We start from the raw sequence: 15106 nt of genomic DNA, 5'->3' as shown, positions 1-15106 counted from the left end.
TATTTGAGGGAACACACACACACACACACACACACACACACACACACACACACGCATACTTGCACATAAATTAGTAGGTTTTACCCTCCATTCTTCTACAATCATTATTAACCTCCATGTGAAACCATATAGAGTAAGGAAGAGTGTTTGGAACTGCAAGAACTATATGAAAAAATTATATTAAAAATTCTAAAAAAGAGTGTTCAATATTCTTGATGTGGAGGTGGGGAGAAGAGTAGAATTCTTGGCCTTCCTCAGGTGTAATACTTGGTAGCAGACTTGGAAAATCCTGGAACAAGTCAATAATGTAAAATGGGCACTATGTTTGAGAATACACTATTTAGTTTCTAGGACAAATTTACCAGTATATGATCTAATAAGATGTTGGCTAATTCATTCCCCTACCCACATTAATCTATAAAAGGTAGAGCTTGGATTTCATGATTTCTGAATATCCTTGTACCCATAAAATTCTTTAACAATTTTAAAAGCTCTTGAGAGAAAATGTAAGCATTATTACTCCTCTTCCTCTCAAATCTTCACTTTCTGTGCACATTATATTCTTTTCTTTGTAATATTTATCATAAATTGACAGATACATATTTAATTTTATGTACTCCTAGCCGCTAGAATGTAAGTTCCATAAGAGGATATGTATATATGTGAAAGCTAACAGCCTCAGTCCCTTTTATCCTGAAACAGTTTTTCACAAATGAAAATCCTGCTACTATAGAATTTAAATTATATCTAGTTTACAAGCATAAATAACCTAGAGTCCAAGAAGTCAAATAATAATTCAATATGGATCAGACAATACCCTATGTCCATTTTAGTCCTGTAACTTCTGTCTTACAGATATGTTGACAACGAGATTGACAGGGAACAAATTGATCGTTCATATTAAAATAAGTCTTTGTTTTCAGGAGTTCCCATCATGGCACAGAAGAAACAAATCCAACTAGGAACCAGGAGGCTGCGGGTTCAATCCCTGGCCTCTCTCAGTGGGTTAAGGATCCAGCATTGCCATGAGCTGTGGTGTAGGCTGCAGATGCAGCTGGGATCTGGCATTGCTGTGGCTGTGGTATAGGCTGGTGGTGGTAGCTCTGATTTGACGCCTAGCCTGGGAACCTCCATATGCCATGAGTGTGGCCCTAAAAAGCAAAAAATAAATAAATAGATAAGTCCTTATTTTCAAACAAATAATACAATGGAATAGATTTTTTTTCCTTAGCTTTCCAGAATCAGACTCTATAGTTAAAGCAATAAATATTTTTGTAATTATAAAATCTCAAGTTTATAAAATAAAATGTTTAATAGTGGAATAGTGTGGGAAAAAAGCCTAGAAATGCTATAAAATATTGAAAAATATTTAACTGGAGAAAAAATTTTTACAGTCCATTGTTTTATAGAATAAATTCAAGATTAGTCAACAGTCATCAGAAATCATTACAGATGTAGAAGTAACAATCCCTATAAAGGGAGTAAGTGGTAAAGAATATAAATGTAAAGATTGATATCAAAAGACTAATGTTAAAACATTAAATGTAAAGTATTACATGTAAAAAATATATTAAACTGAACATAAAGCAAATTCTGAAATAGAATTAAAATATACTCTGAGATTTTCTTTTAGAAATTATCATATTTCATACGTTTTTGAGAAAGAGTAAATCAAAATAAAATATCAAAATAATTGAATGTTAATAAAATATTTAGCTAAAACCCTTTAAGAATAGGTCATAAATTTTTTGACAAAATTTGAATTACTGTTTTATAATGAGGTTAAGTTGTTATCACATGTATTGAAATTAGCTAATGATATTAGCTAGTGAAATTCTTCACCACTTGCTTAATCAGATACTAATTAAAATCATACACTAAGTTCATAACCACAAGCAAGCATGTAAATATAATGTCAGATATTACTGGCTTCAAAGATATAGCTTTCTTAGATATAAATCTTTTATAATACATAAAAGAAGGAGAAATTAATATAAATCAAACATATGATATGCCTGAGTCAGAACAGAATTATGTTAATCCAGAAGCAGAGTAGAAAAGTAAATACATTTGTTTAAAGAAAATCATTATCTCAATGACTAATGGAAAGCATAGGTAAACTAATTTTCTAGCATTTATTTTTGACAAAGTATGGAGCAAAATATGTCAGATATGAAGTTAATTTAATATGCCAATTACCTTAATGTAGCATAGGCACTGAATTTATAAATTTATAAATGTTATATATGTACATATATACATATATTAATTGCATTTATGTGTTGGTATGGCAGATTCTAACATAGCCCCCTCTGATCCCCACTTCCTGTTACCAACACCTTTGTGATGTTTTCTGTGATTTGCTTCTAGCTAATGCAAAGTACAAATGTGATAGGATGTCACTCTCATTACCTTTCATAAGCAGATTACCATAGCAAGGAGGCCCAAGTGTCAAGGAACTAAAGGCTGCCTCCAGCCAACAGCCAGCAGGGCCTCACTCTAACAGCCAATGAAGACTTGAATTCTGACAGCAATGTAAACTTGGAAGCAGATCCTCCTCTAGTAAGTCTTTCAGTCCTGAATCCTTAATTGCATTCTTGTCAGAGACCCTGAAGCAGAAGACCCAGCTGAGCTGTGCTGAGACAAAAAAAAAAAAAAAAACATAGAAATTACAAAATAACAAACATATGTTGTTTTAAGCTGTTAAATTAGGAGTAATTTATTATGTAGCAATAGAAAACTAATACATACAGACCATTAATGACAATAATTTACTTATAATGAGATATGAGTGATGAATTTATCAGTTTCACAAATGTTAGAATAAGATACGGCGCTAGAAATACTGAAGAAGTCTTCGTGTTTCTACTTATTTTTTTTCATTCACTAATTTAGATTTATTGGCATGTAATTTAAATATATTAAAATTCACCATTTTTAGATGTACAGATTAATATTCTGACAAGTGTCGACAGTTATGTAACCACAACACAATTGACATACCAAATATTTACATCATCCTCGATTACTTTTAGAATATGTGGTTATTTTCATTGTTAGTACAGAAGCAATGTTATCCTGAAGTTTTCTTTATCCTAAGTGAAATCAGAAGTTCTGTTTTATTTCCATATTTGCATTTCACGATTAGAAAAATGTAAAAAAGAAAAAGTCAATGCAATACAATTTTAGTTTAATAAAGTACACTGTAAACTTTTCCAAATTTGATAAATTTACTTAAAATTAGCCTGAAGTCTCAGGTCTTTGGAGAAAATTAATTTTAGGTTACCACCAAGAAAACAAAACACCCCCAAGAGTAGGGCAGTGTTAAACAGTGAAGTTGGGATAAAATTATTTTTGTGGAAAAGCTATGCCCCTTCCTATAACACACACACACTGAACATTCTACAAAATAATAAAGCTGACATTCATTTGCAAAAGGTGTCATTACTGCAAGACCCATAAAGATTATTGTGCTAAGGAGGCAAAATGCTTTAGCTACACCACAACAAATGTATCTTCTGCGTAGGGGTAAAACAATAGGATCTGTTAGAAATTTACTGCAATTACTATCTGGAATTTCTGAACAAATTTGTTTGTACCATTATAAGGAAATATTTGGGGGGTTTGTTTGAGGTTTTTTTCCTCCAGGTAAAAAAGAAATCTCACATTATATATATATGCATTTTATGTATGAATTTTTCTCTTCATAGATTGGAAAATGTTTTTATTGAATTCTATCTTTAAGCAGAATTGTGCTTTTGGATGAAGAATTTGTTGCTCCTATGGCAAAGTTGGGCTCTGCACTTTTATTATCCAATATTGGGGGATCCTTGTAATAGTATATTTGGTCAGTCAACAAGTGTGTTTAAGGATCCAAAAACAATTACTGATATATGAAATTTAAGGAGTCATTCTAATAAAATAATTTACGATAAACTTGGAAAAGTATTTTTAAAAATAGGGGCAAATATTTGAATAATTATGGAAAGAACCAATACAGAAATATCTCATAAATATTATGCTATACAGTTGACTGAACAGAGAAAAAAGTACAGAGGGATACATCTTTTTGTTCAATTCAGTCAAAAGCATAGCTCTCAAACTATAGAAACCTCATACTAAATGCAGCTCAATCTTTTTTGCCTTGAAAGAATGTGAGCTTGAATTACCTCCTCTGTGATTGCATTCTGTGATTTCTGAGAGTACAGATGATGTGCCAAAATCACTGAGTAAAGCTCTGTAAGTTTCAGTTTTATCAGAAGGAAGCAGAGTAGATTTTACCAGAAAATATACAGAAGCAAAAATAAGGAAAGTGATGGTATTGTAAAATTTAGAGAATTTCATAGATACAGTGCTGTTTTAGCTTCTGTGTATTCCTACCATATGCATGTCACCAGTTTTTACAAGTAATTTATCTTAGGTATGGAAATGTGAAAGAGTTTTATAAGCATCCATTATGTAAAACCTTTTTTTTTTCTTTTTTTTAAATATGGCGCTTATTTACCCATCAGTGCTTATTGAGTTTTATCACCGAAGATGAGGATGAACTTAGCATGTGTTATCTGAGAAGTTGTAAATTAGATCAGAGAAAAATGACTGTAAACTGAATATCACCATTTAGAATATTCTAACTTTTTTTAAAAAATGTTTTATTCCCTTTGAAGAAAGGGAGTTATGACAAGGAACCAATGAATTATTGGTAATCTTTAAGTATGTTAAAAAGTTGCTAAAACAATTTGTAATCGCAAATGTTTTATAACCATCGTTTCATTTTCTTGAACAAGAAACATCAGTAATAATAATATTAATAATAATAGATAACATTATTTTTATAATTACTTTATTCTAGATATTGTGTGAAGTGATTTTTAATCCTTATAAGGTGAATTTTTAATCTCTATTTTATGGATGAGGAATCTAAAGCACAGAGAGTTTAGATAACTTGCAATGATTCTGTGGGCGGTAATCATGTAATTGTGACCAGTGGGATTTAAGAACAAGCAGACTAGCTCTAAAGCCAGTACTCTTAAATTTTCATCAAATACAAGTTATTAATCCAAAATAACCACAATGGGGCTACTCATTTATTTTAGAAAATATTTTATGTAAAAAACATAATACCTAGTAAACTTTTTAAAACCTATGCTTCAGTCTTCACAAGAGTCAACTAAATTGATTAAAATGTTAGTGCTATAGTTGACTAAACATCTACACTCCTCTAAATTTAACCTCTAACTTTATCAAATAACAGTCACATTTTCTTAATAAGGCATATCACTTTTTAATAATTGTTTCTACCTTGAGGCTATAAAATTATTATGACTTTTATGGTTTTATTAAAACCTGTGATTAGGAGAGCCAAGATATTTTGAAACATCTCATTTGTATTATGAGCAAAACTCACCAAAACATAGGATGACATTTATATCTGGTAAATTATAAAATACAGACTAGCTCTTTTCCCCAGAGTCCTTGTAAGTCATATGTTGAGGGTCTGATTCTGCTGCGATGACTGAGTACTAAAATATTAAACTAGGCAACTGGCAATTTAAAATTATATGCTGATTCCCTTTGTGAATAATTGCAGCTTCAACTGCCAATTTTAATTTACTCCACTGAGCAATTCTCTCATTAAAAACTCAATAATTGGTAGACCACTGTAATAAAACCTTCCAATATTTTGCCTCCAAATACAGTATTTGTTTCAAATAAACTTTTGGTACAGAAACCATATGAATTTGTGTGCTATAAAATCTTAGGTAGGTAATTAGAATCGTTTTTTAACTCCCTGTGAACCTCCAATAGCATAAACAAAGTAAAGAGGGAAAACACCTAGTTAATTAAATAGATGTGACAAGAGATTCCTATACATTATGTATATATAACATGTTTTATATAAAAGGCATTTCATTGATTCAGACTCATTAATTTGTGTGTATGTATGTATTCATGTGTATATTTATACACACATACATTCACACATATACAAAATGTAGTTTCGGTCAACAAAAACCTTTTCTTTGGTAAAGTTATTTAATAAAAGATAGCATATGACAAATAATCAAAAGTTGTATATTCTGGCTACAACAATACTGACATGTAATTTTAATTTCCTCACAAGAAAGTTAAAGCAATGTATTCAGTCCAAAAGGAAAGAATAGTTACTGAGGTCATTTCCCTTTCTCCTATGTAGAAAGTGGGGAATGTTCTTAAATATAACTAATTTTCAATTTTTAAAATATTTTTATTGGTCTTCCTGGAGGTTTTAGAGAACATTCTTGGTAAGTTACTAAATGGCATATTTACAAGCTCATTGTAATTACGTATTATTGAAACATAATGATACATGAATGAGATAAAAAAAAGTCACTTTTTTCCAGATTTTTTTGTTTTCAAATTATGTTTTCCATCACTGGTTGATTTTTCTAATTTTCTGGTATACTAGTTTTCTTTATAATGTCCTCTATATTTCCATCTTTTTTTTTCCCCTGAAGGATTATATTGAATTATTTCTGTTAGTTTTATGCTTTCCTTCTTGTTTTCCATTTTTTTAATATCAGTGATGGGAATAATTGAAGAAAAATTATTTGAATAAACATTTTGGTTTGAGTATAATAAGTAATGACTGAAAAATGTCAATGACAAAGAAATAACTGATACACTTAATCATTTTCCATTTTTAGAATTTAAGTGTACTTTAGTCGCTCCTACAGACATTCCCATTTTTTCCCTTTCATTATCCTTTGAGAATTTTCTTAACCTTGATTCGTCTTTCCTTTTCAGGAGGAGGAAAATCACAATCAATAAATTCACCACAAACAGAGATTGATGATTAGAGAATTTTCTTCCTTATACTCATCTATTGTGCTTACCTTATATCCACTATAACACATTTGCCTAATCCCAACCATAGAACTTACAGTCTATGGTTCTATACAAAATATCCTTAAAGAATCTTTGAAGTGATTCAAGAATATTTGTTTATTGTTAAGAAGTTTTACATGTCACCTTGAGTATTAAACTCTCCCTCATCTTTGCTGTCAGTGGCATATGGATCCTAGAGCTTTTCTCAAGCTTTATGACCTATTCAATCAAAATGTATCAATACTGTAGTAACATCCATAGGGCAGGAGTTCAGAATGTCAAGTATAAGCTCCATTATAAAGTAAATATATATTTTTACCATTTTCTAGTAATGTTTGCTAAAAGAATTTTTTTCTGCCCTTCAATGACTCAACTACATATACCACCATTGAAATAATATCACCAAAGAATTGACATAAAAGGAAGCTATTATTTATCACTATAGACAAGTTTCATTTTTTTTAATTTTTTTTTATTGTTATTTCCCCAATACATTTTTTTTCTACTGTACAGTATGGTGACCCAGTTACACATACATGTATCCATTCTTTTTTTCTCATATTATTATGTTCTATCATATGTAACTAGACATAGTTCCCAGTGCTACATAGCAGGATCTCCTTGCTAATTCATTCCAAAGGCAATAGTTTGCATATATTAACCGCAAGCACCCCATCCATCACATTCCTTCCCCTTCCCCCTTGGCAACCACAAGTCTATCCTCCAAGTCCATGATTTTCTTTTCTAAGGAAAGTTTCATTTTGTGCCGTATATTAGATTCCAGCTATAAGTGATATCATATGGTATTTGTCTTTCCCTTTCTAAATTACTTCACTCAGGATGAGAGTATCTAGTTCCATCCATGTTGCCGCAAATGGCATTATTTTCTTCTTTTTATGGCTGAGTAGTATTCCATTTTTTATATATACCACCTCTTCTGAATCCATTCATTTGTCAATGGACATTTAGGTTGTTTCCATGTTTTGCCTATTGTGAATAGAGCTGCAATGAACATGCGGGTGCATGTGTCTCTCTCTCCTTTTTTTTTTTTTTTTTTTTGTCTTTTCTAGGGCTGCTTCCCGCAGCATATTGAGGTTCCCAGGCTAGGGGTCAAATTGGTGCTGTAGCCACTGGCCTATGCCAGAGCCACAGCAACGCAGGATCCGAGCTATGTCTGTGACCTACACCACAGTTCACAGGCAACACCAGATCCTTAACCCACTGAGCGAGGCCAGGGATTGAACCTGCAACCTCATGGTTCCTAGTCGGATTTGTTAACCACTGTGCCACAACGGGAACTCCGCATGTGTCTTTTTTAAGGAAAAGTTTTGTCCAGGTATATGCCCAAGAGTGGGATTGCTGGGTCATATGGGTGTTCTTTGTATAGTTTTCTAAGGTACCTCCAAACTGTTCTCCAAAGTAGTTGTACCAGCTTACATTCCCACCAAGAGTGCAGGAGCATTCCGTTTTCTCCACACCCCCTCTAGCATTTGTTATTTGTGGACTTATTAATGATGGCCATTCTGACTGGTGTGAAGTGGTATCTCATGGCAGTTTTGATTTGTATTTCTCTAATCATCAGAGATGTTGAGCATTTTTTTCACATGCCTGTTGGCCATCTGTATATCTTCCTTGGAGAAATGTCTATTCAGATCTTTTGCCCATTTTTCATTTTGGTTGTGGGTTTTTTTTGCTGTTGAGTTATATAAGTTATTTGTATATTTTAGAGATTGAGCCTTGTCAGTTGCATAGTTTGAAACTATTTTTCTTGGTATATTAAGTGTGTGGCCTTCATGTGTTGGGAAAGAGTAAGCACCATTTAATTAAACTATAACGCACAGGGACATGTAAAGTGAAATAAAAGAAAATAAAAGTCATCTATTAATGTCTCCAAAATTAGTGTGTAGGGTAATTTTTGGACTTGAAAATGCTTGAATGCCTCGTAAATGCGATGCTATTCTCCAGGCATGGATTATTTAAAAGATTTATAATAAACTTTATGAATTCTACAGGCCTAAGTTCAGTCAAATCCAATGTGATATCAGCAGAAATAATCATATATATGTATATATATGATTTATATATATATAAAGTCTAATATTTTTCAAGTCTGTGGAAAAGACAAAATACATGAAGACCTATATGAAGAGAGATTTACATTTTAAATCCATTGAAATTAGAACAGTTCTAGTGATATCTATACTTTCATTATTGTCTCCAAATTACAAAAGTAGCAACTGAACTTGCTTTTTTCTATTGACTTTGTTTTTCACTACATGTCAATTGATGCTCTAATCTGGAGCCAATCAGAACATATTACTTGTGATACATTGATATTATATAAAGTAGTGCTTCAGTTTGAGATAATCTACAAAAAAAAAAAATCTCTCTTCTTTAACTGTTAGACTCAACACTTCGTAAATTTACTTTACAGTTCTGTGACAGCAATCACTTCCTAAATGTAGTTTACAAACTCCTCGATGTCTTCACAATCCTGCAGTATCCACTCTGCATTTCTCCCAAGGAAGGCCAGACTAGCCTTTCCAAAACATAGATAATATTACAGAGTCGAAGCTCTTTCTGCTTGCTGTACTACAGACCAATAAATCAAGAGAAAAGTTGTAGGGGCAAAGAATAATGACTTTATTCAGAAAGTCAGTACACCAAGAAGATGGGAGACTAATGTCTCAAAGAATCACCCCTCTTCAATCTGAATCCAGGCTCCTTTTCTACAAGGAAGGGGGAGAGTGAGTGGTTAATTGTTGCAAACTTCTTGGTACAGAAATCGTTTGTTCTTGTAGCTGTCCAGATAGGTCAGGTCACGTTGTTCCTGTAAACCGTCAACAACACAGATGTTATTCTCTGTTCTACAAATTTTTATCTAAAAATGTAATACTCTTAAAGATCATACCCTTAAAAATAGGCTATCCTGTATTTCAGGCTATAGGCAGCATCCTTTTGCAAAAGTGCAGAGCCAGGATGACTAAGTACAAGTGATAGAGGACAAAGGTTAAAGTTAAAAAAAAGGAACAGATCTAATAAAGAGTCAGATTTGTTCTTCCCCATTACAATAATGTCCATCTCATGCTGTAGTATCTCCTAATTTTTTCTACTTAAGATTCATGGTATCTGACTGTCTTCCATTTTCTTTATTGATATTTTAGTTAGATCCTCTCACTTAAATGATTACTATATCACCTAAAGATAAAGTTTTTCATACTAGCCAATAGATTGTATCAACCTGTATGAGTTCAGATCTCCATGCAGACAAATGTTGCTATTCTCTAGACTTGATTTATCTCATACTCAGATTCCTCATTTTCCATAGCCATACCTGAATAATAGAATCGTTGGCACCTGGTCATATCTGATATCTTAAATTCAAACTTCTTATCTAACTGCATCCAAGTTTCAGTCCTTCTTCCATTGTACTTTACTTACTAACCTCATTAAATGTCATCAATTTGGGAGCGCCCTTAAGTTTCTCCTAAAAAGCCAATCAGCACCATGTTATAAAAAATAGTTTGTGATTAAGAGGCAAGATCAAGTCACTTATCTATATTACTATTTCTGATATATTTCTGATATATATATTTCTACATTATTTTGTGTTTTATTTGCATAGCATTTTGCTTTGTATATTTCTATGACCTTGCACTTCTCTGAATGCATCAGGTTTTTTTCATTGCTCTTATTTTTAAAAACGACGTATTTTGATTTTTTTGTTCCATAGAAATTACTAATATACATAATTTACTATGATAAAATTAATGTTAATCAACACACTTATCACCTTCTGAACAATACAAGAACCATAAAATATTTTTATGTAGATTTTTTTATGTAAAATATTTTTTTAGTAGATTTTTTAATTTAATTAGATTTCTTACATACTCAAACATGAACACAAATAATGGCAACCATACAAAATGTAGTTAAGGAAAAGAAAAGGAGGGTTCAAGGAAGCCTAATTGAGACAATGATTGGATAAAAAATTAAAATCAATTCATTTTGATGAATTGTTCAATAAAGTAGTTACATTAAAAAGAAAACAAAACAGAGAGTGAGGCTTGTCTTTGTCAGTTCAGCCCTTCTTATTGATGGCATGTCATCTGTTTTATAAATGAAATCATCTTAAGTGTGGTGAGAAAAGCATTTTGCAGATTTTTTCCAGACAAAACATTGATTTGTGTTAAGGGTTATATTTTGAAACTCCTTGGGAATTAAATATATTGAAATTTGAAGAAAGCAAAGTTATGATAAAGCATTTATAACCAAGAGTGAGTAAGTGATTTTAAGCTCTAAGAACATGGCATCAGAGACATGTGGTATTCTGCCAGTTAGACACATGTATACACTGAGCTGGTTCCTCATCCATACTTTTCTTTTCCTCCAGTATACCTTAGCATCCAGCCATTTACTATTTATGTTTCCAGCTGCTTCTTGCCAGTGTTCTGCCAGAATTCTGTCCACAAATCCCTATTTTTTCTTCTTTTCAGCTTTCTCCAGAAACATGCGCGCGCGCGCACACACACACACACACACACACACACACACACACACACACACACACACTAGTTTCTAGGGCAGAATGTAATAATAGTACTTATGTAGAATGTCAGGAATTAATAAAAATAACAATAAGAAAATTACTACACTGCTGTATATATTTGAAAAGTATCTTAGTAAAATGAAAATGATTTTGTATTAGATTAAGAACATGTGATTTGTATCCTAATTTTCCTATTTAAACTTTGTTCCATATTTACTAGGAAGGTAGCATTAGACAATTTGCCATCATTTTAAATCATGCATTGATTTACAGTGAAGAGTAAAATACATGTTTTTGTGGTGGAGTTGGGGGGGGAGGTAGAAGGGAGGGGAATGTGCATATATGATTAGATACATAGGAAGGTAGTTAGTGCTTTTAACTCAGGACATGTGAGTGTTGATTCCTCCCTTTGAGTCAAAAAATCAAGAAATTCAGTTAAGCAGCCAAAAAAATAGGGCAGGTTCTTGGGAACAAGTTACGCTCTTTTGGAGCTATATATTCTCTAGTAGACAAAACAAACAGGCAAGCAAGAAAACTCAGTTGTTTTCTTGGAATGATAGGTTATGGAATTTCCTCTTTTCACGGAAGAGATATACTGGCACTGGCATTGATAAATCCAAGTGATAAATATTCAAGCCAGATGTGGAAAGAGGTTCTCTCAGTATATTACTGTTGATTTTTCCATATGGGATCACAAGGATTATTATCACTTCTTGTATGTTACAGGTCCTCACGATGTTTTCCAATACATTCAACCAATGTTTATTAAGTGCTTACTTTGTACAATGATTTTAATTATTCCTGAACTATCTAGATTTCACACCCTGAGCATTCACTGTTTAGTACTATATTTGTTTTTTCTCTTGATTTTTTTTTTTACCTGAATGTATTTTTCAACCTAGTTTTACATGTCTTCCCTAGTTATGTAAATTTCAGCTTTATCACCATAGGTCATAGCAGGGCCTATTCTCAGTAGTCTTCATAGTATCATGTATCCCAGAAATAACATCAAATTTCTCTGCTAAACCTCACTGATATTTTCCTATTGTTTTTGTTTGTTGGTTTATTTCCTAAATTGTTGACTCTAGTGCAGTAGTTTTCTTACCACTTTGAGTAACATGAAATTTTTGCAGAGAGAAATAGGGACTAACTTGCAGAATAGAGTCTAATTCAAATATGAATTAAACTGTTGTAATCTTCTAAACAATAGATCCTCCCTTTCTTCCAGATCCTATTTTGCCATCTGTTACTCAGCAGTTCTCACTGACCCAAGAAGCTCTTCCAAGGACTTCATTTAGCAAAAAGAGCCTAAATTTTTTTTTCAGGTAGAGAATTATCCCCTCATGATACTTAATCATCTGAGTATAGATGATTTGAAGGATGAAGCGTATTCTAATATGCATAGAAATTAACTATATTTTTACAATTGATTATTTTATTTTATTATTTTGTTGTGAAATTCCCCAAAGCCCACCTCATTTGGTCAGTGTGGACCTCAAGACTGTGTAACTAAGATACATTTGCTTTGATCAAATAGTTGAGGATTTAGAATACACCCTGAGAAAGCTGTATACCCAGATCATTTCCATTTTGATTACTGCACTCTACCTTCTCATTATTCCAATTAATTCACACTCATAGCCTGACATTGTCATCTTCCACGGGTTTAAGTCTTTATAAAATTAATGTTGAAATGTAACCATGTTATTTAGTGAGGGAATAAAATTTATCGACAGTATCTTAGACAATAGAATATCATTAAGATAATTTAGTTACAGGTCAAACTGTAGTAACATGTTCTTAAATTTGGAAATTGGGTTCAAAAAGTTAAGATACTAACACAAATCAAGTAAGTAACTTGATTTGAGAAAGTATGGAATTGATGAGAATGAGATTTATCCAGGTTGCACTTTGTAATGATATCTCATTGAAGGACATGTAATCCTGGAGGTGGAGGAGAGCGAGGGAAATGGGATCTGGTCTTAGGGGATGTACCAAAACTAGCAAACAGAGGCAGGAATCAAAAATTAGCATTATTTAATTAATCCATTTTTTTCTAGGTTCTGTACCTGGTCCATGCTTTCTTTTTCAATACTATTTTAAGCTAGCTCAGGAGCTACTGGATTCCATCAGATTTTCTTCCTTTGTAAATCTCTCTTGTATATATTATTATCTGTATTATCAGAGATCATGAAACTTAGAGCTTTGATTTCTGAAAACTTTCCATGTCCCTTTGTCTCTCCTTGTCTCCATTTCTTCTTGTATGTCCCTGTTTGTGTCTGTCTCTTGTGTTTATTTCTCTATTTCACTGTACATTTCTGTCTCTGTTGCTCTCTCTACACACACACACACAAATACACAAGTACAGAGTAAAGGTAAACCTATTGTTTGGTGCCATGCCATAGAGTAACAAATGGGCACCTTTGATATCTCAAGCCTGAACAGACTTAGGAAACAGCAATAGTTATTTAGGCCTAGAGAGAGGAAACTAAGTAGGGGTACCCTTTTGGGTAAAAGTAGCCAGTTAATAGTAACCATTGAGGAGTTCCTGTCGTGGCCCAGCGGTTAACGAATCTGACTAACCATGAGGCTGAGGGTTTAATCCCTGCCCTCGCTCAGTGCGTTAAGGATCGGTTAAGGATTGCCGTGAGCTGTGGTGTAGGTCACAGAGGTGGCTCGGATCCCGCGTTGCTGTGGCTCTGGCTTAGGCTGGCGTCTACAGCTCTGATTAGACCCCTAGCCTGGGAACCTCCATATGCCGTGGGAAGCGACCCTAGAAAAGGCAAAAAGACAGAAGGAAAAAAAAAATAGTAACCACTGACAGAATAGGTCAAGGGAATGACTACTTTGACCTTACTATTTAATCTAACTCTCATTTCCTGCCTGTGATCCCCATTGACAAGCCGCCATGCCCCAGATGCCATGGAGCAACATACGCTAAAGTCATAGTCCATAAAGTCACAAAGCAGGAAGAAAATCTTAAAAGGACATCTAGAGGAGTGAATGGAAAGTGTCTGGTACAAGCTTAAATTGTCAAATGAATGAATATTTTCAGCACTTTTTTCACAGAATTCAGGCAACTTATTGACCAAATTCAAAATAAAATTATAATAGGTTTACCTTTTGTGGTAATTACTCAATATATTTGTTCATCATATTTTTCACAAATATGTATTACTGAGCAGGAATATCCAGAGTATAATTTCAGTGATGAACTGATAAACTTTGAAAGGTAGAAGAAAAGAATCCCATGCAAAATAATAGCCTTTTCATGGCTTCAAAGACATGCTCACTCACAGTTAGGAATTCATCAAAAGACATTATACAAAGATAGCTGTTTAATCCAAGAGAATCAGGTGATCAAAATAGCATAACATCTAAATTATCTCCTTGTTCATACTATGCTAAATGTTTTGATAGCATGTTGAATGCCCAAAAAATTATATATGATAAAAATTTTAATTTTACACAAAAGATAAATTTATATATTCATCCTTATTCTATTTCTCATCAGTTACTATACCCAAAATAAGTCATAAGTCTAAGATTAAGTTAAAATCTAACTGAATAAACATTTGATTTAAATTTCATTATTTTTCTGATATTATATGTGATAAGGTTCTGAGATTCATTATCTACTAAAAGTGTTTTTTTTTTTTTTTTTTTTATTATTTTCCCACTGTACAGCAA

At 32.6% G+C, this 15106-nt stretch overlaps 1 long non-coding RNA gene across 4 annotated transcripts in view; it reads left to right on the top strand.

The window, feature by feature from the left end:
• The window catches only part of LOC110259433 (uncharacterized), a 651590-nt gene that overhangs the window by 411861 nt on the left and 224623 nt on the right, over window positions 1-15106 (top strand). The window contains exon 2 of one of the 4 annotated variants that reach the window (XR_014838479.1): window positions 12645-12741. The exons of the other annotated variants lie outside the window; for them this stretch is intronic. This is a non-coding gene — a long non-coding RNA (uncharacterized LOC110259433). The remainder of the gene's footprint in view (window positions 1-12644; window positions 12742-15106) is intronic. 4 annotated transcript variants of the gene reach the window in all.

The sequence above is a fragment of the Sus scrofa genome, chromosome 2 (genome assembly GCF_054392235.1).
Source record: "Sus scrofa isolate SSC_HxYL_T2T_F1_AM1 chromosome 2, Sscrofa_HxYL_maternal_Yorkshire_Landrace_v2.0, whole genome shotgun sequence".
Lineage (NCBI taxonomy): Eukaryota > Metazoa > Chordata > Mammalia > Artiodactyla > Suidae > Sus > Sus scrofa.
Note: the sequence above shows the minus strand (reverse complement) of the source record. Positions and strands in the feature narration are given on the sequence as shown.